General features: G+C 40.6%; 2 pseudogenes; both read left to right on the top strand.

Moving 5' to 3' along the window:
• The first annotated feature begins 1190 nt into the window (after window positions 1-1190).
• LOC125914332 (chromobox protein homolog 3-like) lies at window positions 1191-23542 on the top strand (annotated as a pseudogene).
• Window positions 23543-23964: 422 nt separating this feature from the next.
• On the top strand, window positions 23965-26126 carry LOC125914331 (actin, cytoplasmic 2-like; annotated as a pseudogene).
• The last annotated feature ends 277 nt before the right edge of the window (window positions 26127-26403 follow it).

The raw sequence follows: 26403 nt of genomic DNA, 5'->3' as shown, positions 1-26403 counted from the left end.
TAAGCTTAGATTTGCTTGTTCCAGAATCTTGGGGGAGGGGAGTGGCTAGACTTACGATATTAAAGGTAGAATATAGTACGAACAAGAGTGTGAAGGCATGTATGTTTGGGGAACATAATTAGGACTGGAAGTGGAGAGAATAGAGCAGTAGATAGTGGGAGATATAGTTGGCAAGAGGCAAGTTGTGGCCAAATGCCATTAATGTTCTTGAAGGGAGAAGTAGGAGAAGGCAGACCAAAGTAACCTCTAACTCCTATGGGATTTCTTTGATGTCATGTTTTACTTCACAAATTCATGTGAACTATTTCCTCCTATAATGTAATAGTCTTTGATTTAAATATCTTGGGGCGCCTGGGTGGCGCAGTCGGTTAAGCGTCCGACTTCAGCTCAGGTCACGATCTCGCGGCCCGTGAGTTCGAGCCCCGCGTCAGGCTCTGGGCTGATGGCTCGGAGCCTGGAGCCTGTTTCCGATTCTGTGTCTCCCTCTCTCTCTGCCCCTCCCCCGTTCATGCTCTGTCTCTCTCTGTCCCAAAAATAAATAAAAAACGTTGAAAAAAAAATTAATATCTCGAGAAAAATACAAATGGAATAAAATTCTTAGCTAATGGGTAAAACAAATTGCGTTACTCTTTCATCAAATTGAGATTAGGGCCGGTTCATCATCAGGGGAGTCCCATTTCTCTGTACAGTATAGATATGTGGATACGAGCAGAAACTCTTTTCACGTCTGTAGAAGAGATTTCAAGATAATTGCCAAGAGGAGAAATACAAAACTGCCAGAGAAGTGTACTATAATATTATGGGCAACTATTGATGGAAGTATTGATAGTATCTTCTTCAGAGGTCAAGTGTGAATCAGTCTCATGTGCCAGTATGGTAACCTGAATAGCCTCAGAACCATTTCCATAACTTGTTCTCCAGAGAAACTCTCCAAATAGCTTTTTCAACAAAAAAAGATGAGTTTGTTCTTTATTCAATTTGAAAAAAGTTTGCAATGACCCAGTATCACAACTAGTTCTCTTCAACTGACTCAATTTTTATTTTCATTAGCCATCTTACCATATAGACTGTAAATAAGTGTTCCTTTACCATTTATCTATTGCTGTACAACAATCTACCCCAAAAACTAAGTAGCTTCTTGCACAGCTCTCCAGGGCCCACCCTCCGGGACATGGCCCCCATAATCTGAAATGCCATAGACCCAGACTAGAGCTGCTGGAAGGCAGTGAATAGTATAACTCTTCAAGCCCACAACTAAAAATGGCCTCCGGTAACACTACATTGCAAAAAATGGGAAAGAGGGACGCCTGGGTAGCTCAGTCGGTTAAGCCTCCAACTCTTGGTTTTTGGCTCAGGTCATGATCTCACCTTCCTGAGTTTCAGCACTGCATTAGGCTCTGTGCTGACTGTGCAGAGTCCATTTGAAATTCTCTCTGCCTCTACTCCGCTGGCCCTGTCTTTGTCTCTTTCAAAATAAAACACTTTTTAAAAATGGAAAAGAAACAAATGGAAGAAGTAAAAGAGGGGCACCTGGCTGTCTCAGTTGGTTAAGCATTCAACTCTTGAATTTGGCTCTAGTCATGATCCCAGGATCGAGGAATGTGGGAGGGAGCTCTACGTCAGGCTCCACACTGAGAATGGGGCCTGCTTAAGTTCTCTCTCTCTCTCTCTCTCTCTCTCTCTCTCTCTGCCCTTCTGCCCCCCTTCTGCTCTCTCTCTCTCTCTCTCTCTAAAATAAAAAATAAAAATAAAATAAAACTTAAAAAGGAAGAAGTAAAGAGTTGAAGAGCCTAAAGATTTGGTGGTGGAAAAAGTACAGTACCGATGTGTAGAGAATGGGAGGGTGGAGTAGTTCTTTAAGTGGAAGAGATTTACAGATTCTGACAATACTTGAAAACCTGAAGAAAATTTAGATCATCCATAGTTAATTGAACTTTTTTTAATTCTCAAAAAGCCATTAAAGAAAAAGGACAAAGAAAATCTTTATCTGACAGTGAATCTGATGATAGCAAATCAAAGAAAAAAAGAGATGTTGCTGACTAACCAAGATGTTTTGCCAATGGTCTTGGTCCTAAACAAATACTTAGTGTCATAGACAACAACAAAGAATTAATCTTTCTCATGAAATGGAGAGATGCAGATGAGACAGACACAGTGTTGGCAAAAGAGGCAAACATGAAGTGCCCTTAAATTGTAATTGCCCTTCAAAAAAAGAGACAAACTCTGCATTCTTGTCCAGAAGATGCTGGACAAGAACATAATTGTATATATGAACATAATTGTTCATATATATATATATATATATATATATACACCTATATATATATGTATGTATGTCTTTTTTTATGAGTATTTTTTGAGAGAGAGAGAGAGAGAGAGCAAGGTGGGGCAGAGAGAGAGGGAGAGAGATTCCCAAGTAGGCTCTGCACCATTAGCATGGAGCCAAACGTGGTGCTTGAATCCACGAGCCATGAGATCATGACATGAGCCGAAACCAAGAGTTGATTGTTTAACCAACTGAGCCATTTTCATTCTAAAGAAAATCAAATTTAATCCGTTCATTTTGAGTAGTATTGAGAGAATTATTGGGTTGTTTTTGGTTTTTGCATCAATAGCACTGGTTACTTTGGACAAATAAAAATGAAGCTATAGTTGCTTCATTTATCAGAAAAGAACACATGATACTGTTGTATATTATTCTATCTGCATTAGGGAACAGTTTTTCTAAATGTTAAAAAAATGCCCATAGTGATCGCTGAATCAGAACTTGTTTAACCTATAATGGCTAAGGACCATTCTGGGTATTTTGTTTAAGTTTTTTTGTGTGTATACATAAATACAAGTATAAATGGTTGTTTATGGGGTTTTGGTTTTTTTTGTTTGTTTGTTTTTTGGGTTTGTTTTTGTTTTTTTTTTTTTTTGCCTTCACCAAAACAAAAATAGTATTTTACAACCATGAGTAAGTTCATGTTGTTTCTGGGATGCCATCATTCTGAGCAACCCAAGAAATAGATTACTTCAAACTAAATTGAAGTTTTCTGAAGCCAGAAACTCTCAACCAAATAGATGATTCTATAATTAATTAAACAACTTAAAGTAGACATCACAATTCCTACTTTATCTATAATTATATAAATGTAACAGTTTATTTGCAAAACTCCCTGAAAGGAAAAAATTTTATCACTACCAATAACCTAACCACTCAGGGGAGAAAACTAAACAAATAATGGTGTTTTTTAATAAGCCAAACAAGGCTTAGTTAAATGGGCATTCAAAGTTCTTCTTAGAGAACCATTCCTTTACAAAAGGTTGAAATCCTTATGTTATATTGATTGAAAGATCGTAATTCATGGAAAGTGTTCATGAAACCAATCAGATGATTAGAAATGTTGCTGTTTTGGACCTACTGCATAAATGAGCAAACAAACTTTTGTAGTTTAAACTATTGATTTGCATATTTTTCCTTTACCCGACCTATTCCTTACATGTAGGTTCAGTCTTTCCAGTATTTGTGTTACTGGTCCAGCAGAAGTCAGGAAACACAGTAACTCTATAGTAATCAGAATGTCATTCAACTGTGTATTGCGTACTTTATTGTAAATATTGGTAAACAGTGGTCAGTAAACAGTTTTACATTTAAAAATCTTAGTAGGGGGCACCTGGGTGGCTCAGTCAGTTAAGTGTCCAACTCTTGGTTCTGGCTCAGGTCATGGTCTCACGGTTTTGTGGGTTCAAACCCTGCATTGGGCTCTGTGCGGGCAACGTAGAGCTTGCTTGGGATTCTCTCTCTCTTCCTCTCTCTCTGCCCCTTCCTTACTTGCCCTGTCTCTGTCTCTGTCTCTCTCAAAATAAATAAGCTTTAAAAAAATAAAAAATAATTTTAAAAAATTTAAAAAACTTAGTGGTTTCAACCAGGAGCCATGTATTTACTCATGGTTCTGAAATTTGGACTGAACTTCACTGGGCAGTTCTGCTGGTCTCACTTGAGATCACATCTACAGCAGAAGTCACCTAGCAGCCTGACTGGGGCTAAAGTCCACGGTGGTCTCATTCACTCGGCTGGCAGCTGAGACTATTGGGAACTGAAGCTCAGTTCACCTCTACTAGGCATCTCTAATGAGCTTGGTTTTCTTACTTGGCTGTCACAGAATTTCAAAAGGAAAAACTCTAATGTGCAAATGCCTGTGAAAGCTCTGCTTGCATTGCATTTGCTGATGTCATTTGTCAAAGCTAGTCATATAGCCCAACTCCTGAGTGGTCCTATCCCACAATACAAGGAAGCTTACAGAAATCCCTGCCGATTCTGGGTTAGTGCTATTGTCTGTGTACTGTGATGAGACCAGTTTGATAAAATATTACAGGTCTAAGACAGTTGGCAGAAAGAAGGGGGAGAAATTACAATCTTGTTAGGATTTGCTGTGAAGTTAAATTCTCCTCAAATAAAAATACCTAGAATATAAAGAGCAAGGAAAGGGAATTTTTGAATACTCCTATCTTCACAACAAAATTTTCTTGTAAGTTTATTTGAGAGCGAGCGTGTGAACCGTGTGAGAGTGGGAGGGGAAGAGAGAGGGAGGGACGGAGAGAGAGAATCCCAAGCAGAGGGGGAGGGGCAGAGAGCGAGTCCCACCCTGACCTCATGGAGCCCCATATGAGGCTCAAACTCATCAACTGTGTGACCATGACCTGAGCTGAAATCAAGAGCCAGAGGCTTAACCAACTGAGCCACCCAGGCAGCCCTCAAAAAACAAAACTTTTAAAAAAATTTTTTAACATTTATTATTGAGAGACAAAGACATAGCATGAGCATGGGAGGGGCAGAGAGAGGTGGAGACACAGAATCTGAAGCAGGCTCCAGGCTCTGAGCTGCCAGCACAGAGCCCGATTCAGGGCTCGAACTCACAAACTGTGAGATCATGACCTGAGCTGAAGTTGGACGCTTAACCTACTGAGCCACCCAGGTGCCCCCCAAATTTTTTTTAAGTACACTTCTTAAGGTAAAGAAAGGTAAGGACAATTTTGGTGACTCAGACTGAGTTCAGACTTTGACAGCTAAAATTGTTTATGACTCTGAGCCCCAATCTACCAGGTTGGTAGAAAACATCTGGAGGTTCCTTTGTTTCCAGTTTTAACAAATTCCTAGTTCTGGGGCGCCTGGGTGGCTCCGTCGGTTAAGTGTCCGACTTTGGCTCAGGTCATGATCTCACAGTTCTTGAGTTCGAGCCCAGTGTCGGGCTCTGTGCTGCCGGCTCAGATCCTGGAGCCTGCTTCGGATTCTGTGTCTCCTTCTCTCTCTGGCCCTCCCCCACTTGTGCTCTGTCTCTCTCTGTCTCTCAAAAATAAAAAAGGTAAAACAACAACAACAACAAAAGTTCCAAGTTCTGAGTAGTGGGGAGAGAAGCTCATCGTTGTCAACATGGCCTCTTTAGATCTGATGGCTTCCTGTTGCTTTTGTGCTACCTCGAACATGGGAACCACTTGCAAGACTTTGATCTCATCTGCTCAGGTGTGCTATATAGCTAGCTAGGAGAGTTGGGAGTACCCTCTCTTCTTACCAGCCCAGAGGGAATCTTTCTTTAATTTTAATTTTTTTTTAATTTTTTTTTAACGTTTATTTATTTTTGAGACAGAGAGAGACAGAGCATGAACGGGGGAGGGTCAGAGAGAGGGAGACACAGAATCTGAAACAGGCTCCAGGCTCTGAGCTGTCAGCACAGAGCCCGATGCGGGGCTCGAACTCACAGACCGTGAGATCATGACCTGAGCTGAAGTCGGATGCTTAACCGACCGAGCCACCCAGGCGCCCCTAATTTTAATTTTTAAAAATGTTTACTTATGGGGGCACCTGGGTGGCTCAGGTCATGATCTCACAGTTTGCGGGTTCAAGCCCCATGTTGGACTCTGCGCTGACAGCTCAGAGCCTGGAGCCTGCTTCACATTCTTTGTTTCCCTCTTTATCTCTTTGTCTCTCCCCTGCTTGTGCTCTCTTTCTCAGAAATAATAAATAAGTAAATAAATAAACTCTTTTTAAATGTTTATTTATTTTGAGAGAGAGAGAGGGAGAGAGAGAGAGAATTCCAAGCAGGCTCTGCATTGTCAGCACAGAGCCCAACACAGGGCTCAATCCCACGAACCGTGAAATCATAACCTGAGCCAAAATCAAGACTCAGATGCTTAACCAACTGAGCCACCCAGGTGCCCCTTTAATTTTAATTTTAATCCATCTCTCTTCATCTTTCTTCAAGGTACTCTATCTATCCCTAGAAGTCCTTCACTCATTTTCATCCCCTCTCCAAAGCCCTTTGCATTCCTCTAAGAGCTTAGGTTTTTAGAAAAAAAGTTCCCAGGAGGGAAGTATCTTTTCTACTCTGCACCTTGTTTCAGTTATCTATTGCTGTATAACCAATTACCTTTAAACCTAGTGGCTTAAAATAATAATCTTTTCTTCGTTTCTTTTTTTAAGTTTATTTATTTATTTTGAGAGAGAGAGTGTGTGAGCAAGTGGGGGAGGGACAGAGAGAGAGGGGGAGAGAGAATCCCAAGCGGGCTCCACACTGCTAACGCAGGGCTCAAACTCATGAACTATGTATGAGATTGTGACCTGAGCCGAAACCGAGAGTCGGACGCTTAACCAACTGAGCCACCCAGATGCCCCCAAAAAACATTTTTCATTTTCTCATGATTCTGCAACTTTGGCAAAGCTTGGTGGAACCAGATTTCTCTGCCCCTGGTGGTATCAGCTTGGGCAGTTCTTTGAGGAGTCACGCTAAGATGCCTCACTCATATAGCTGGCAAGTTGGTGCTGGTTGTTTGCTGGGAGCTCTGCTGGGCGTGTTGGCCAGGACCCTCAGATCTCTTTCTCAACTCTTCCTCATGGCTAAATTAGGATTTTCATAGAGGTGGTCTCAGTGTAGTCAGACTAGTGGCTGACTCCCCCTAGAGCACAAAAGTGGAAGCTTGCAAAATTGAAGGTTTAGGACTGGAACAGCATTACTTCTGCCATACTCCATTGGTTAAAGCAAGTCATAGGGCCAGCCTAGATTAAAGGGAAGGGATGATACCACAGGCAAGAATATGGGAGAAATGGATCTTTGAGGGCCACCAAAGTAATTGTGACAAAGTTCTCCTGGGGCAAGAAATCACACAGTCTGCTATTTTCTTGAATTACAGTAGGCAGTTGGTGGGGTTGGTTATGGGAAAATCAAAGAAGGAAAAACGTGTTAAAATAAGCTAAGATCTCAGAATATATCTCCAGCCATATAAGCCTTTCCCAACTTTCTCCTGATATATTAGCTTTAATTTCCATGTCACTTAAAGAACCAACTTTCAGGGCGCCTGAGTGGCTCAGTTGGTTGAGCGTCCAACTTCGGCTCAGGTCATGATCTCGCGGCCAGTGAGTTCAAGCCCCGCGTTGGGCTCTGTGCTGACAGCTTGGAGCCTGGATCCTGTTTCGGATTCTGTGTCTCCCTCTCTCTCTGACCCTCCCCTGTTCATACTCTGTCTCTCTCTCTGTCTCAAAAATAAATAAACGTTTAAAAAAAAAAAAGAACCAACTTTGAATAAAACACCTTAAACATTTTAAATTAACTGTTTGATTGTGTTTTCACCTTTTGATAATAAAACATTGGTTAGTATTTCCTTCAAAAAAAATCTATATAGTTGCCAGGACCATAGGGCCAGCAGCACCCTGGCCTGGGCCTCTGAGCCTTGTAGCCCTGGTCACACCCCATCCAGCCTATTGCCTGGGGGGCTCTGCTGGTGGGAGGAGGACACCACGGCTAGAGAGGTCTTAAAACTGGGCAAATCTATCCAGCAGAAAAAGATATGTCACTGAAGAAGCAAAGAAGGTCCCCAGATATTGGACTGCCAGCACTGCAGCATTTTAAAGACCCAGGATTCTTGTTTGAAGCAGAATAACCCTGCTCAGACTCTGCCCAGGATAAATTAGCAGCTGAAGAAAAAACAAAAAACAGGGGCACCTGAGTGGCTCAGTTGGTTAAGCCTCCGACTTCGGCTCAGGTAATGATCTCAGGGTTGGTGAGTTCGAGCCCCGCATCCGGCTCTGTGCTGACAGCTCAGAACCTGGAGCCTGCTTCAGATTCTGTGTCTCCCTCTCTCTCTGCACCCCCCCCCCACTCCTGGTCTGTCTCTCTCTTTCTCTCTCTCTCTCTCTCTCTCAAAAATAAATAAACATTAAAAGAAAAAAACAGCCGTGAAGAAGAAAGGTACAAGAACACATGCAGACTTGGGAGTGCTCCAATGAATGAGGACACAGATTTGGAAGGATTCACTCATTCACTCAGTCATTCCTCAAGTATTCATCTCTGCTCCTTCATCATGTTTAGGGAGAAAACACATGTTTTGTATGTCCTCATTATAGCAATGGGTTTTACATAAACTATCTTATTTAAGTGTCACAACACCCCGGAAAGGCCGTTTTACAATTTAGCAACCTGGAACTCAAAGAGGTTAGCCAATATGTTCAAAACTTATACCCAGACTGGCCCCAAAGCTCTGCTACTTGTTCTTCCAAACATTTAACTAAAGGAGATGGGGTACCTTTGCCACCAATAGGAAATTCCCCATGTCTGTCATCAATACCAGTCAGCTTTTGTTCCTGTAACAAACATTCCAAAAATATCAATGATCTTTTTTGAGAAAACACTTTCTGTATTGATGTATAATTAACATAGAGTGTTATATTAGTTTCCGGTGTGTAATATAATAATTCAACCATTCTATACATTTCTCAGTGCTCCACACAATGAGTGTACTCTTAATCTCCTTCACCTATTTCTCCCATCTCCCCGCACACCCACTGCAACAGTCTCTTCTCTGTATTTGAGTCTAGATTTTTGTCTCTTTTTCCTTTGTTCATTTGTTTTCTTTCTTCTATTCTACATATAACAGTATATATAACCTAAGTTTCTGTGAAAGACATGTGTAGCCACCACTCAACTTAAGAAAAATAGTATTCCTGATATTTTGAAGGCCCCTCCCAAAATAACATCTCTTTACTACTAAGGTACTTTCTGTTTTGAAATGTGTAGGTATTCACACTCAGATATCACCTCACGCCAGTCAGAGTGGCCAAAATGAACAAATCAGGAGACTATAGATGCTGGCGAGGATGTGGAGAAACGGGAACCCTCTTGCACTGTTGGTGGGAATGCAAATTGGTGCAGCCACTCTGGAAAACAGTGTGGAGGTTCCTCAGAAAATTAAAAATAGACCTACCCTATGACCCAGGAATAGCACTGCTAGGAATTTACCCAAGGGATACAGGAGTACTGATGCATAGGGGCACTTGTACCCCAATGTTTATAGCAGCACTCTCAACAATAGCCAAATTATGGAAAGAACCTAAATGTCCATCAACTGATGAATGGATAAAGAAATTGTGGTTTATATACACAATGGAGTACTACGTGGCAATGAGAAAGAATGAAATAGGGCCCTTTGTAGCAACGTGGATGGAACTGGAGAGTGTGATGCTAAGTGAAATAAGCCATACAGAGAAAGACAGATACCATATGGTTTCACTCTTACGTGGATCCTGAGAAACGTAACAGAAACCCATGGGGGAGGGGAAGGAAAAAAAAAACAGGTTAGAGTGGGAGAGAGCCAAAGCATAAGAGACTGTTAAAAACTGAGAACAAACTGAGGGTTGATGGGGGGTGGGAGGGAGGGCAGGGTGGGTGATGGGTATTGAGGAGGGCACCTTTTGGGATGAGCACTGGGTGTTGTATGGAAACCAATTTGACAGTAAATTTCATATATTAAATAAATAAAGATGGACTCAATAGACGTTTTAATTATTTCTAGGATTTGGGTTTCTTGTTTGTTTCTGCTTTTTAAAAATCAGGCTTCTATGAATATTTGTGTGTTATGTTCTGACTTTCTTATGCAATGGATATACCACATAGAATATATATCAAGTGTCATAGAGTATGTGTACTTATAAATTTACCAGATAAGGCCAAAATTTTAAGCAAGACTATAGAAGAGTACTGCCGACTCCCTTCCCTTGTTAACACGTAGGAGTGTTTTTTACTTGAAATTTTTTTTTGTCCTGGGGTACCTGGGTGGCTCAGTCGGTTGAGCGACCGACTTCGGCTCAGGTCATGATCTCGCAGTCTGTGGGTTCGAGCCCCGTGTCGGGCTCTGTGCTGACAGCTGAGTCTGGAGCCTGCTTTGGATTCTGTCTCCCTCTCTCTCTGCCCCTCCCCCGCTCATGCTCTGTCTCTCTCTCTCTGTCAAAAATAAATAAACATTAAAAAATTTTTTTTGTCCATCTGGTGAATGAGAAATACTATCTCATTATGGTTGTAATTTGCATTTCCCTCCTTATAAATGAGATTGAGCATCTTTCCATATGTGTATTCCCTCATTGTGTTTTCCCTTCTGTGCAATGCCTCTCACATTGTGTGCCCATTTTCTATAGGTTTATCTGACATTTACAATTGATTTTTAGGAGTTCTGTCTATATAGTGGCTACTAAACCATGGCTGGTTGTATATCTTGTTAACATCTTTCCCCAGTTTGTGGCTTGTATTGTTCCTTCTTTGGGAGATCTCTTAATGAACAGTAATACTTGATCTTAATATAATGTAATTTATCAATTATTTCCATTACGGTTAGTGTTTTGTGGTCTCCTTTTAACAATCCTCTACTTCCAGGGGTGCCTGGATGGCTCAGTCGGTTAGGCATGCAACTCTTGGTTTTGGCTTGGGTCATGATTTAACGGTTCATGGGTTTGAACCCTGTGTCAGGCTCCACCTGACAGTACAGAACCACTTGGGATTTTCTCTCTCTCCCTCTCTCTGTTCCTCCCCCTTCTCTCTCTCCCTCAAAATAAATAAATAAACTTAAAAAAAAATAGGGGTGCCTGGGTAGCTCAGTTGCTTAAGTGTCCGGCTTCGACTCAGGTCATGATCTTGCAGTCTGTGAGTTTGAGCCCCATGTCAGGCTCTGTGCTGACAGCTCAGAGCCTGGAGGCTGCTTTGGAATTTGTGTCTGCCTCTCTCTCTCAAAAATAAATAAACAAAAAAATAAAAATAAAAATTCCTCTACTTCCAATGTTTTCTCAAATTTTATTCTTAAAGTTAAAATTTTTTTCCATTTAAAAATTGTTTTCTTTAATTTCAGTGGAGTTTATTTGTATCATACTTGACAAAGGAACTGATCTCATTTTTTAATGAATAATTAACTATTGAGCATCATTTATTGAATAGTCAGCCTATTTTTCTCTGCTATATCTTGTGTAATTGAATGCATTCTTCTGTTCCTAGGTTTTCTAGAGTGTTGTTTTGGTTAATCTTTTTTTTCCTCTCTGGTAATATTGCACTACTTTAATAATCTAGTTTTATTTATTTATTTATTTTTATTTCCAATAGAGAAAACCATCTCACCTTATTCTTCAGGGGTGTCATGTCATATAGTTGGTTTTTAAGTGTCACTGAAGGAGTGATGATCTCTTCCTCTTTTTGCCTAGTGTTTTCTCACATAAGAGACACTTGAGGTTGTGGTCAAATGCCATTTCTACAGTAGCAAAACCCATAGTTTAATAAGGAACTGAGTGCAGTATAAACTTTTAAAACTGACTGGTATTACTTAAGACTAAAGACTTAATTGTGCTTGGAAAGCTGTTATTTGCCTCCACATCAAGCTCATTATGAGATTCCCCCAAACCCTTTTGCATAGTGTTCTTAACTACCCTGTGCATTCTGATTCAATTACTGGACTAACAGACAAAGTTCCCTAACAACATAGAAGGAATAAATTTTCTAATCACTCACTGCTTACATAAATTTTTTTCCTTCCTGGATTTTCATGATTTTGCCCAACTGAACCAAATGGAAAAACTTGATTCTATTTGTATATAAACATGTATGTGGCAAACTTTTAAAGAGGAAAAATATTGAAAACTTTCTTGGGGTTCCTGCATGGCTCAGCCTATTGAGCTCTTGGTTTTGACTCAGGTCATGATCTTGCTTTTTGTGGGTTCAGGCCCTGTGTCTGGCTCTGTACTGACAGTACAGAGGCTGCTTGGGATTCTCTCTCCCTCTCTCTCTGCCCCTTCCCCACTTGTGAATGCTCTCTCTCAAAATAAATAAATAAACTTAAAAAAAATTAGAAAACTTCTCCTTCAAATTCTAAAAGTAAAATTGACCCTCTGGACTAGAATGACCCTGTGACTTCTCCACCCTCTCATACCCCACGTTGAGAAGCTTATCAGCAATCAGAAGCAAGAGAAAAATTATATATGTGTGAGTGGAATAATAAGATCTATCCTTAAAACATAACTGTAAGAACACCATTTTGTGCTGACGCTATTTTGGACATCTAGTACAGTAAATAGGGTACCTTATAGTACCTTATTTAGAGGATAAATAAAGTGATAATTAAAGATCTGTTGTTCATTCATTCATTCATTCATTCATCAAATGCTTGTTGTGTGCCAACTAGACATTGAGGATAAAATCAAAATTTCTATCTTCATGGTGCTCTTATTCAATAGGAGGAGGCAGAAACAATTTAACAATGAAGTATACAGAATGTCGAATGATGATTAATGCGCTGTGGAGAAAAATTTTAAGGGAGGGGAGTCCTAGGAGCCGGAGGGTCACTATTTTATACAACGGACAAAGAACATTTTCTGATAAGATGATATTTGAGGAGAAAGTTGAAGGAAGTAAAGGAGCAAGCTGTAAAGATCAATGAGACAAATGTTCCTGGCAGAGGGAAAAATAAGTGCAAAGATCCTGAGTTTTGAGCATAGTTGGTGTTGTGATAGAGTAATAGAGGATGGGAATAAAAATAATAGAGAGAGAAATGGGGGAGAGAAGGATTAATGGAAAGAGGCTTGTAGGTCACTGTGATAATTTTGATATTCACCCTGAATAAAAGGGAAAGTATTGGAGGACTTTGGGCAAAGGAGTGATATGGTCTGACATATATAATTTTAAATGGTTTATTTATTTATTTTGAGAAAGAGAGAGCACACGCAGGGTAGGGACAGAGAAAGAGGGAGAGAGAGAATCACAAGCAGGTTCCACGCTGCCAGCACAGAGCTGGACACGGGGCTCGATCCCATGATCTGTGAGATCATGACCTGAGCTGAAATCAAGAGTCTTAATCAAGATGCTTAACCGACTGAGCCAGATAGGTGTCCCATGATCTGACACATTTTTTAAGAGAACTACTCTGATGACTATGTTGAAGATAGACTGTAGAGGCTTAATGGTTAGAGGCTGACTCAATAATCCAGACAAGAGATAATAAGGGCTTGATCTAGGCTGGTAGTGAGGGAGCTGAGGTGCAGTGGTCAGGTGCTTGATACATTTTGAAGGTGAGGCTGACAGATTTGCTAATGGATTGGCTGTGGAGAATGGGAAAAAGAGAGGAGTCAAGGCAATCTCATATATTTGTTTCTCCCTGGGAAGTACAATGCATACTTGTGTATTTTTGGCTATGCAGCCTCTCAATCTCCTATATTTGAAGGATTCCCATCATATAAATTTAGGTGCCAGACAGAGCACATCTCTGACTGAATGTGTGGCTGTAAGTGGCAGAAACTCCTTATTCTAGTCTCCCAGGCCTCTGAGACACACTCATGTGACCAATCAGACATTAATGAAACAGCAACCATCGCATCCAGCCAGTGGAGGCAACAGAGGCACTTTAGCCTAGGGTAGAGTGATGTCCACTATGGAGCTGGCAGTGGTGTTCTCACGGAAGCAGTTCTTGATTCTAGTCATACTTTTGGCTATGTAGCTATTAAGTCGGGTTTTCCAACCTCCCAGGAAATCCACAAGCTACACAGATTCCTGTCAAAAATAATGTTTCTGTCATTTATTTATATTTTTTATTAATGGAGATTCATTCCTTTTTAATTTTTTTTAATGTTTATCTATTTTTGAGAGAGAGAGACAGAGTGCAAGCAGGGGACAGACAGAGAGACAGAATCCAAAGCAGGCTTCAGGATTTGAGCTGTCAACACAGAGACCAACATGGGGCTCAAACTCACGAACCGTAAGATGATGTCCTGACCTGACGTCGGACACTCAATCGACTGAGCCACCCAGGCGCCCCAATAATGTTTCTTTTAAAAGAGCCAGAGATAGTTTTTTTTTCCTTGCAACTAAAAACCTTAATTGATATATTGCAGATTGATATTCCTACTGTGAACGTAGTCATAATAACTGCCGTTATTGAGTGATTGAAGCACTTATTGCAATTAATTCTGCTAGATAGATATTATTTCTATATTGTAAATGAGGAAACTGAGACATAAAGGAAAATCACTTGCCCAAGGTCATATGGCTAGTAATTGACAGAGCTGGATGAAAATCCAAATTTATTTGACTGAAGCCTGAACACTTATACACTATAGATAAATTCATTTGGGATTCATTTAATATTGTGAATTGAACCATTTTTTCCCATTACTTCAGTTCTCTATGTAACCTCAATGTATATTCACACCAAGTATCAAATCTTCTTGAAATCTTCTAACTCTGTAGAACTTAGGGCTAAAATATTAAGGTGTGTCATTGTTTTGAAAACTTATTCTCTAGCAAGAACCATAAAGTAATTAAAAATAAATTCTAATATTTGTTAGTATTGTTTAAAATTTAGGCAAAATGAGTTGTTTTTTCTGAAAGTTTCAGTTTCAGTAGACTTCGTTTTGATCAGTTAGAAGTTGGAGGCAAAGTGCTATACTGGCAAATACACCAAGCTTTTCAGATGGCGTCTATTACCATTAAGACATTATGTACCATGGCAGATTCAAAAGTACACACTTATTGTGCTCTTTTAAATACATTAGATAAAACATCTATATTTACCTAAAATACAAGGGTTTGAATATTTGAAATTCACAGCTTTGGAAAAATGTTGCTTATGCATAAGAGGTGTAGCCGAGAAGAAATGAAACTGTCAGAAAAGAAACTGTGGTTTGTAAGTGTCTGGGAGGCTCTGAGAAGGCTCGGAGGAGCATATTTTTCTCGTACGGCATTAAAGAGTCAGCATGGTGGCAGGCACAAGAGAACTGAGCTACAAGTAAAAACATGTGCTCCCAAGTGCCAAACTTAGCCTCTATCTCGCTATTCAGCTAAGGGCAATACAACAAATACTGCGTGTAAAATTAGTGAGTCAGAGATGAATAAAACAGGCACAGAAACAAATAACTGTGATGCCTTATTAAAAGTATTCATCCATGGGGCGCCTGGGTGACTCAGTCAGTTAAGCGTCTGACTCTTGATACCAACTCAGGTCATGATCTCACAGTTTGTGAGATCAAGCTCCCCCACAGGCTCTGTGCTGATAGCTTGGGATTCTCTCTCTCCCTCTCTCTCCCCCTCCCCGGCTTTCTCTCTCTCCCTCTCCCTCAAAATAAATAAACATTAAAAAAAAAAAACAATGATTAAAAAAAAAGTATTCATTCGTTAATCCATTCAGCACTTGCGGCCAATCCTATGCTTTTTGTGTGCCAAGCACTAGGGTTTCAAAGATGTGCAAAAGAGCATTCTGCCCCATCCCACCCACAGGGTATAATGATCAGCCTCACTGCACTGACATTCCATTCTCCCTCCAATAACCTCCTCTCCCATTTCTGTGGCCCTTCTCAGCTCTTTCTTCCTCTACCAATCACCTCCCTACATGGTTAGTTTAACTAACCTAACCTAGGCTCACACAGACTTTATTCTACCAAGTAAGACTTTCATGCCCTGGGCTGCATAGCCCATACCCAGGCCAGAATGATCTTTAGAAATCTCAGACTTTGAAAATGTGATTGTGTCTCCCACTCCACAAATAAAAGTACAGACATTACGGAACTATAAGATGAGTAAAACTATGTATAATTAATCTGTTCTTCCAGATATTCTAAACCCTAGAAAATCTAATGCAATTTATCATCTTTTCTCCACGAGAGGAGAACATATCCGAGCACATATCAACTTTTGCATCCACATTCATGGGGTTCATCAATTTTCTGAGGTCCCTCATGGGCCCTAGATGACTGTAAAATACTGTTTATCCTTGAATTCAGAAAAGGGTTAGTTCTTAAAGGCCCTGGAGTCAACTTAAAGGTTTTGTGCTCTCTCAGGACAACAATGGGAGTAAGAAACTATTGAAGGTTTTTGTTTTTTTTTAAGTTTATTTATTTATTTTGAGAGAGCGAGAGAGACAGTTCAAGTGGGGAAGAGGCAGAGAGAGGGAGAGAGGGAGAATCCCAAGCAGGTTGTGCAGGATCAGTGTGCAGAGCCTGACGTGGGGCTCAAACTCACAAACTGTGAGATGATGACCAGAGGCAACATCAAAAGTTGGATACTTAACCAAATGAGGCAACCAGGCACCCCAAGGAACTATTGAAGGTTTTTAATCTAGGATACGGTGCATTTAGGTTAGCACTTTAGAAAATTCTCTGACTGTAGTATGAAGAATGGATCACTAATGGATCACTTAAACTAAGCCCTGTGGGAACCCAAGTGAGAGATTATAGTTAACTGCTAAAGGGTGCTGATTTCTTCCTGGGGTGATAAAAATATCTAAGGTTAGACTGTGATTGTACACATTAAATGGGTGAATTTTATGATATGTGAATTATATCTCAATAAAGATGTTCTCAAAAAAGCAACAGATTAAAACATAAAAACTCTCACATCTAAATAAATAAATAAATAAATAAGTCATGTTTGTGTTATGAACTTGTATGAAAGACTTTTAAGATATAAGAGAAGGGAGCGGGGGGAAGTAAGAGTCAAGGATGACTACCAGGTTCTTAGGTTCAGGCCACTGGGTGGATAACTATACTTTTATGGTGATGGGAAAATATAATGATCTTAGTAAAATGGAAGGGATTCTGGAGGGCACAATACAAAGGGCTGGAAGGGAGCACCAAAGGAATACTCAGGAAACTGACCCATTTAGGAAAGGTTGGACAAACTTGCCTAAATGTGTCATCAGTGCGAAGGTGTCAGACTTCTTTTTGAGGACTCCAGAAAGACTGGTTCACCAAATTCAAAACACACTTAAAGGGAAAGAAAGGCAAAATGATCAGAGGTACCAAATTCACATTATTCTATTGACAATGGGAAAAAACACCCAACTTTTTTTTTAGAGAATCCAGATTTGCAGGAAATTTTCCAGGGTGTATTATTCTGGAGACAAGAACAAGACAGGAATACCCTACTATTTTCAGTTTACCTAACAGTGCAAAATGGTTTTGTTTTGTTTCTAACTGTAGTGTGGGATGTTCTTAATCATCCTGGGAGCAGGACAAAGTGTGAGTTTTGCATTTACAGATTCGTACTGGAATAACTCCTGCAGAGGGAAAGGAAAGGAGGCAGGAAGGCTGGGACTAACAATGTGTAAATATATAGTGGGGTGGGCATGGCAGGCAAGTGAGTGGGGGAGAAAATATTAAAGGCGGAAGTATTCACTGTTACTAAGTTTCCTACCAGTCCTGTATGAGCCCTCGGGTACATCAGAGGCCCGTGAGGCCACACAGAAGCCAGGGAATTACTTTTCAACCTTTGACTTTGGCTCCAAATAAAATGTTGGTGAGGATTCATTCTGGTACTTGGAGAAGATAGAACTGAACACCGGAGAGAGATCCTACTCAGATAGTTGCAGAAAGACATTGGCTCAACGAAAGCCACCTTCTTAAGGATTTAACAGCAGCCCAACTTGGAAGTTTCAGGCTTCCTCTGGTGGCAAATTATAGATAAGGTATTTATAGCCTTTCTCTAGAAAGAAAGAGTCAAAGTCTACAGGAAATTACCACCTCCTGCAATAACAAACTAAAGTCTTCTCAGTCGGCAATAGAAAGTGAATTTACACACGGGCTCTATAAAACAGCTAGATATTGAAACTCCAATCTTGCACTTGGGAATCTCTTTATGTTGCTTTCACCACCAGTTCCCTCTTTAAAACTCTATCACTGTCACAAACACAGATCTTCTCCTTAATTCCTGGCAGCACAGCTGAGATCCTGCTGGGGCGATCAGGCTGAAATATGCATAAGAAAAACATGTAAGGGTGTTTAACATACAGATTCTTAGGTTCCATGCCCAGATATTTTAAATCAGTCAAGTACAAACATACCTTATTTCATTAGACTTCACTTTATTGCGTTTCACAGACACTGCGTTTTTTACAAATTGAAGGTTTGTGGCTACCCTGCATCAAACAAGTCTGTTGGTGCCATTTTTTCCAACAGCATTTGTTCACTTTGTGTCTCTGTGTCACATTTAGGTAATTCTTGCAGTATTTCAAACTTTTTCACTATTATCATATTTGTTATGGTGATTTTTTTTATGTTTATTTATTTTTGAAAGAGAGAGACAGAGCAGGAGTGGTGGGGGGTGGGGGGCAGGGACAGAGAGAGAGGGAGACGCAGAATCCAAAGCAGGCTCCAGGCTCTGAGCTGTCAGCACAGAGCCTGACACGGGGCTTGAACCCATGAACTGTGAGATCATGACCTGAGCCGAAGCTGGATGCTTAACTGACTGAGCCACCCAGACACCCCTGTTATGGTAATCTTTGATGTTTCTATTGTGATTATTTTGGGGCACAATGAACTGTGCACATATAAAACAGCAAACTTATGTGATAAATGTTGTGTGTTCTGACTGCTACACCCACCAGCTGTTCCCCTGTCTCTCTCCCTTTCCTTAGGCCTCCCTATTCCCTGAGACATAGCAACATTAAAATTAGGCCAATTTGTTACCCTACAATGGCCTCTAAGTGTTCAAGGGAAAGGAAGAGTCTCACATCTCTCATTTGAAATCAGAAGCTAGAAACAATTAAGTTTAGTGAGGAAGGCAAGTTGAAAGCTGAGATAGGCCAAAAGCTAGGCCTCTTGCACCAGTTAGCCAAGTTGTGAATGCAAAGCAAAAGTTCTTGAAGGAAATGAAAAGTGCTAACTCAGTGAACACATGAATGATAAGAAAGCTAAGTCAGCCTTAGTGCTGATATGGAGAAAGCCTTAGTGGTCTGGATGCAACATTCCCATAAGCCAGAGCCTAATGCAGAGCAAAGCCCTAATTCTTTTCAATTCTAAGACGGCTGAGAGAGGTGAGGAAGCTGCAGAAGAAAAGTCTGATGCTAGCAGAGGTTGGATCATGAGGTTTAAGGAAAGAAGCTATCTCTATAACATCCAAGTGCAAGGGGAAGCAGCAAGTGCTGATGTAGAAGCTGCAGTAAATCATCCAGAAGATCTAGCTAAGATAATCAATGAAGGTGGTTACCCTAAACAACAGATTTTCAGTGTAGACAAAATAGCCTTCTATTGGAAGAAGATGCCATCTAGGAGTTTCATAGCTAGAGGGGAGAAGTCAATGCCTTGCTTCAAAGCTTCAAAGGACAGGCTGACTCTCTTGCTAGGGCCTACTGCAGCTGGTGACTTTAAGCTGAAACCAGTGCTCATTTATCATTCTGAAAACTAATACCTTAATATTAATACCTTGATTATTCTTAATTATTATTCTTAAATATCCTTTAAGAATATCCTTTAAGAATTAAATATCCTTACAAAATACCTTAAGAATTATGCTAAATTTACTCTGTGTGTGCTAAGTGGAGCATCAAAGTCTGATGATGACACATCTGTTTACAACATAGCTTACTTAATCTTTTAAGCCCAGTGTTGAGATCTACTGCTCAGAAAAAAACAAAAATTCCCTTTCAAATAGGACTTATTAATAATGCACTTGGTCACTCAAGAACTCTGATGGAGATGTACAATCAGATGAATGCTGTTTTCGTGCCTGCTAACACAACCTACATTTGGCAGCTCATGGAATCAAAGAGTAATTTTGACTTTCAAGTCTTACTATTGAGAAAATACATTTCACAGGGCTATAGCTTCTACAGACAGTGATTCCTCTGATGCATCTGGATGACTTTGAGGGGCTCTAGACTTCAGTGGAGGAAGTAACTGCAGATGTGATGGAAATAGCAAGAGAACTAGAATTAGAAATGGAGCCTGAAGATGTGACCAAATTGCTGCAATCTCATGATAGAACTTTAAAGGATGAGGGATTGCTTCTGATGGATGAACAAAGAAAGTAGTTCCTTCAGGTGGAAACCACTCCTGGTGAAAATGCTGTGAACATTGTTGAAGTGACAACAAAGGCTTTAGGATATTCCATAAACTTAGTTGGTAAAACAGCAGCAGGGTTTGAGAGGATTGACTCCAATTTGGAAAGAAGTTCTACTGTGGGTAAAATGCTATCAAATAGAATTCATGCTACAGAGAAATCGTTCATGAAAGGAAGAGTGAATTGATGTGGCAAATTTCACTGTTGTCTTCTTTTAAGAAATCCTTTTGCAATCACCACCCTGATGAGTCAACAGCCATCAACATGCAGGCAAGACCCTTCACCTGCAAAAAAGTTACGATTCACTGACAGTTCAAGTGATGGAGAACTATTAATAAATAAAGCATTTTTATTTATTTTTATTATTTAAAAATTTTTTTTAATTTATTTTGAGAGAGAGAGAGAGAGAGAGAGCAGGGGGAGGGGCAGAGAGATAGGGGAGAGAGGATCCCAAGCAGGCTGATAGTGCAGAGACCCTGATGCAGGGCGCGATTTCATAATGGTGAGATCATGATCTGAGCCAAAATCAAGAGTCGGCTGCTTAACCAACTGAGCCACCCAGGCAACCCTACAATAAACTATTTTTAAATTATGATTTGTACATTGTTTTTAGACATAATGCTATTGCACACTTAACAGACTACAGTATAGTATAAACATCACTTTTATATGCACTGAAAAACCAAAACATTCATTTGATTCACTTCATTCAAATAATCACTCTATTGTGGTGGCTGGTGATTATAATGGAGGTAGTCCAAATACCATATTTTGAGAAAGATTGGACCAAAGGGGACAAAAGAGTGATGGATATAGAAAAGAATATGGAATCTGATTTATAAAACACTGGTGAATCTTTTGCAGCTTACAGCCCTTGCCTTAAGATGGGTGGAGGTGGTCTGCCCCTATTAGTAGTCTCTCAAACATACAGTTCATTCCCAAACAAAGCTCAGAGAGAAACACAAATTCCCTCATGGGCGAAGTTTCCATTTCCTATCTAGGTTTCACTTTCTTGAAAGAGAAGCTCTTTCCTGACAACTGGATCTTACTTATTCTTCCCTTACAAGGCAGCTGACCTGTCACAAAGGTAGGAGTCAGCATCCTCATCAGAGAGACACAAGTGGTTCATTTACTTTTACATGAACACATCAATTATGAGAAACAAGGACAACTTGTATTTTTCGCATTCCTCAGTGTCTTTATTTTTTAGTTCTAAAAACTCTCATCAGTGATTTAGTTCATGTTGACCTCAGCCAAACTCAGGTCTGTTTCTCTTCACAGACCCTCCTTCAGCATGAGGTGAACATCACCCCTGTGACTCATTGCCTCCCTGCTGTCTTATGGCGTTTAGCTCCTATATTGCTTCTGGAATGTGATTTAGAAAAGAAATACTCTCCAAAGGAAAACATAAGGTTGCAAAGATAAAACCGCCTAAATCATGCTGGATACATTGTACAAAGAGAACCAAGCATCCCTGTTGCCCATCATATGTAGGTGAAATGTGGACTTTTTCAAGAAAGTTAGTTGGAACAAAATATGCACAAACACTCTCAATTTTCGTGTTTTTGTTCTTCAGTGTTAGAGTAGATATTTCCTGCTTCTACAGCTGTTGGGTGTGTCCCTCCTCCTGTTTCTGTGATCTAAACCTAAAAAAAGGTTTCTCAAAAAAGAAAGAAGTTGAGTAGAGTCCCAAGTACACACACACACACACACACACACACACACACATGATACTTCATAGGGTCTTATGAACATTTTAGACTTTTAGATTCACAGTATCTCAACCCTTTCCATTTTAGAAAACATTTTTGCCTTATGGCATTACAGTATGAAACTAAACCTGTCCATTTAGCTGTCCTGTAGCTTTTTCAGAACAAACAGAAATTTATAGTAAATAGTGTATTGTCTCCAATTTTGCTTCTCTAAGAAAAAGACTGCTTACAACTCAAAGCCAAATTCCTCAAGGTGTATTCTAGCTCAAAGCCAACGACAACAGGAAGGGGAAGTACATGGTATCTTATACTTAATAGGATTTTGTTATTCTCTCCCAATGTGCTGAAATCTCCTCACAGAGTAGGTTATCCATGGAAGTGCAGGAAACACTGGGTATCTGAGGTAAGGCTCACCTTAGATATTTTGATTACTGCTAAGCAGCCTCCTGCCTCTACACGAGCCATATTTCCAATTGGTCTGCTTTCTTGGAATTTTTCTTTGAGTGCTTCCCTAGAGCTACAATGCAACTGAAGCTTTTCCATGGCCTTTTACTTAGCCAAATTACGTTCCCCATCTGGGACCTTTAATCTTAATTTCAGCTTGAGAAAGTGCAGCACAACTCTGCTAGTGGTCAGACTATGATAAATAATGTTTTGAACAGGATTCAGGCCAACACAACAATGTTTCTAATGAAACACACTGAAGACTATCCTGTAGTTGCAGACACGGCCCCTTCTCAGAACCCACCCCTTCTCAGAATCCACCAGCACAAGCACAAACTCTATTCTATCTTACTGAGATGTCTCATGACCAGTTCCTCCTAACTATAGCAAGTTCAATAAACGCAACTTTTAAAAACAGGTATGGCTTGGTGGTCTTTTCTTTGGTTGGTGGGCTTTAACTGGCTTTTGTTAGTTCTGGATGACTTCTTTAATTCTCAGAGTGACTGTCCTATAGAATTGGAGTCCTCTTATTTTCCCTTTCCCTAGAAGCCACACTATCTTACTCACTTAATGAAGCTCCCCACGTTCCCTTTCTTTGCCCCAGGATAGAGTTTCCCCAAGAAAAGACACCAGAATATATGCTGTTCACAGTTGCCAGTTATCCAATTACTCACCTTCTCTTCACCCATAGATTGTGTGTATCCACGGCAGGGTGATATGGGATTTGCTGCCTTCAGTACCTACTGCTTGCCCATCACCTTCCTCCAGAGGCATGCTAGATGTGTGAGAGCCACTTTAGCCTTTCCCCTCCTCCATGGCCAACTTCATTTCTGGCTTGATTTAATTCCACATCTTCTCTTGGTGCCTGAGAATGGACGATTTCTTTCTTTCTTCCTTTTGTTCTTTCATTCTTTAATTTTTTAAAATGTTTATTCATTTTTCAGTGGTGGATAGAGGCACAGCATGAGCAGGGGAGGGGCAGAGAGAGAGGGAGACACAGAATCCGAAACAGGCTCCAGGCTCTGAGCTGTCAGCACAGAGCCTGATGCGGGACTCAAACTCACAGACCGTGAGATCATGACCTGAACCAAAGTCAGACACTTAACCAACTGAGCCACCCAGGCGCCCTGAGAATGGACAATTTCAAATAACCAGCTGTTTCACTTCTCCATATTTCTCTTCCAGGATGTGAGACATGAGGGTGTAGGTATGAGAGCAGATCTGGAATTCCTTTTCCAAGGTCCAAATAACTTGGACCTTCACCTTTCTGGTGCCTAAGAAATGAAGCCTCTCAAACAGACCTACTTTTATCTTCCCCAATCCAAAACTGTCAGATACCTAGGGAATCAGTTTTATAACCATTCCATTTTTCTCCCAGCACATTCGTGGAGTTTTGCATTGTCCATTCTTGTGAGCAAGGACCTAAAGGCCTTCTTTTATAAGCTTGGGCAACTAATTTGTAGAGAACAGATGTTCTTTTAACTTCTGAGGCTGAAAGATAAGCAGGGAGTAATTTTTCTTTGTAATTGTACTGCTCTGTTTGTGTCCTCTTTCAGCCATAATACCACAGGACTTCTCTAAGGTGAGCTTATCTCTGCTAGTGAACAAACTAGCTTCCTCAGCACAGACATCTTTTTCCATCTTTAGGAATTGAAAGTTTTGCCGGTGGAGAGCTACTCATTACCCTATCCTCCACCACAATGGAGTCTGATCACCTCCTTTTCACAGACAAACAAGTCAGGGGCCTTCCCCCTTTGTATCTTAACCCAGCAATTGTCTGGTAGGTGGAGTCTCATGCCTGAGAACTCATATCTTCCTTCCCAGTCAGAGGTTGGGAAGCCTGTAAGGGATGACTATCTCACTATCATAACCCTCATACAGATCGTTGGTGGAACTTGTCTCCCACTCCCTCTGTTGCTTGATATTAGACATTTACTGTCCCAAATTTAACTGCATCTCCGCTGCCCCGCCACACTGCAACCTTGCTAAGTATGCCACACCCTTGGCAACTTCACTGACCAAACTCCATAGGAGTTAGGGAAGCAATCCTTTTTATTGATTTCAAGTTGTTCCCTTGGGAGATGTCTCTTCCTCCTTCTGAATGGTTTGACACCCCAGTGATACCACATAGAGAAAAATCTAACGAATGCCCCTGAAAGTCGGTATGATATAGTAGTTAGGAGTGGAGGTCCTGAAGCCAAAGCGCTTGAATTCAGTTTTGCTATTCACTAAAGAACATTACTATTTACTAATGAGAACTTGGTAAAATCACTTAATCTTTGTGTTTCTCAATGTATGAGTGATCAAGTTAAAAAAAAAAAACAAGTCAATTATGGAAACTTTAGTTATATAGCTGATAAGGTATATCTAATTGATAACATATTAAATGAAATATCTCAGGAAGGGAATACTCTTCTCTCTCAATTGCCCATGAACACTCACAAAATCTATTAGGCCACAAATAAAAACCTCAGCAAAGTCCAAACAGTAAACAATGAAGACAGTATTCTCTGATTATAATCCAATACAACTAGAAATTAATAAAAATCAGGGGGATAAAATTTCTTCTGTGTGGAAATAGAAAACTATTTTAAACAATGTCTACAACAAACAGAGGTCACCAACTGAAACTGTAGACAATAATAACACAGCATACAAAAACTTGGGATGCTACTTGCTGCAGTCAGCCTGTATTCCACGTGCTCTGTGGCTCAGCCTCCTGGCTCCTCTCCTCCCAGCTCGCGTGGATTGCAATACAAGAAGAAATCACCATACTACTCATTGACAATGGCTTTGGTATATGTAAAGTTGGCTTTAATGGAGATGATGGCCCCCAGACGTATTCCATTTTATTGTCAGGCAGCCAACACCAGGGTGTCATGGTGGACATGGGGCAGAAGGACAGCTACATAGGTGACAAAGTCCAGAGCAATTGCTACAGCCTGACCTTGAAGTACCACATGGAGCACAGCATCATCACCAACTGTGATGAATTGGGGAAAACCTGGCTCCACACCTTGTATAATGAGCTGCATGTGACTCTGGAGGAGCACCTGGTCCTGTTGACTGAGGCACTCCTAAACTCCAAGGCCAACAGAGAGAAGATGACTATAATCATGTTTAAGACCTTCAACACCTAGGCATGTATGTGGCCATGCTGTCCCTTTATGCCTCTGGTCACACTGCTGGTACTGTCATGGACTCTAGGAATGGGGTCACCCAGACGGTGCTCATATACTAGGGCTACACTCATCCCTAGTCATCCTGGCTCTGGATCTTGCTGGATGGGACCTGGCTGACTACCTTATGAAGATCCTCATGGAGCATGGCTATAGCTTCACCTCCACTGCTGAGCAAAAAATTGTACATGACATCAAGAAGAACTCTGCTATGTTGCCCTGGACTTGCAGCAGGAGATGGCTATCATCTTGTCCTCCTCCTACCAGGGGAAGAATTTTGGGTGGCCCAGTGGTCAGTACTCATCAACGAGTGGTTCCTCTGCCCAGAGGAGTTCTTCCATTTCTCCTTTCTGGGTATTGAGTCCTATGAGATCACATCCATGAGACTACCTTCGACTCCATCACGAAGTGTGATGTTTACATTCAGAAGGGCCTGTATGTCAACACAGTATATATGGCAGGGCCATCACATACTCTGGCACTGCCATAAGATGCAGAAATAGATCACTGCCTTGGCCCACAGCACAATGAAGGTCAAGATCATCACTCCTCCTGAGAGTAAGTACCTAGTGTGGACTGGGGACTCCATCCTGGCCTCACTGTCTACCTTCCAGCAGGTGTGGACCGGTAAGCAGGAGAAGAACAAGTTGGGCTTCTCCATCATCCACTGCAAGTGTTTCTAAACGGACTGCAAGAAGATGTATAACATTTGCTGCATGAGGTTATTCAAAAGTATGCATTTGCCTCCCTCATGCTGGCCTCATGAAACTGGAATAAGCCTTTGAAAAGAAATTTATCCTTGAACCTTGTATCTGACATTAGCACTGGATTGTAGAATTCGCTGCTGATTTTGATGTTGTATTCAAGTTAACTATTCTCTTGATATATGTTTAAAACCTTGCATGTATCTTTGATTTAAACCATTAGTACATATGGCTTAGTCACTTTCTAACTGAGGTG

This window comes from Panthera uncia, assembly GCF_023721935.1.
Source record: "Panthera uncia isolate 11264 chromosome D3 unlocalized genomic scaffold, Puncia_PCG_1.0 HiC_scaffold_8, whole genome shotgun sequence".
Lineage (NCBI taxonomy): Eukaryota > Metazoa > Chordata > Mammalia > Carnivora > Felidae > Panthera > Panthera uncia.
The sequence above is the reverse complement of the archived record's forward strand: the minus strand, read 5'-3'. Positions and strand labels throughout refer to the sequence as shown.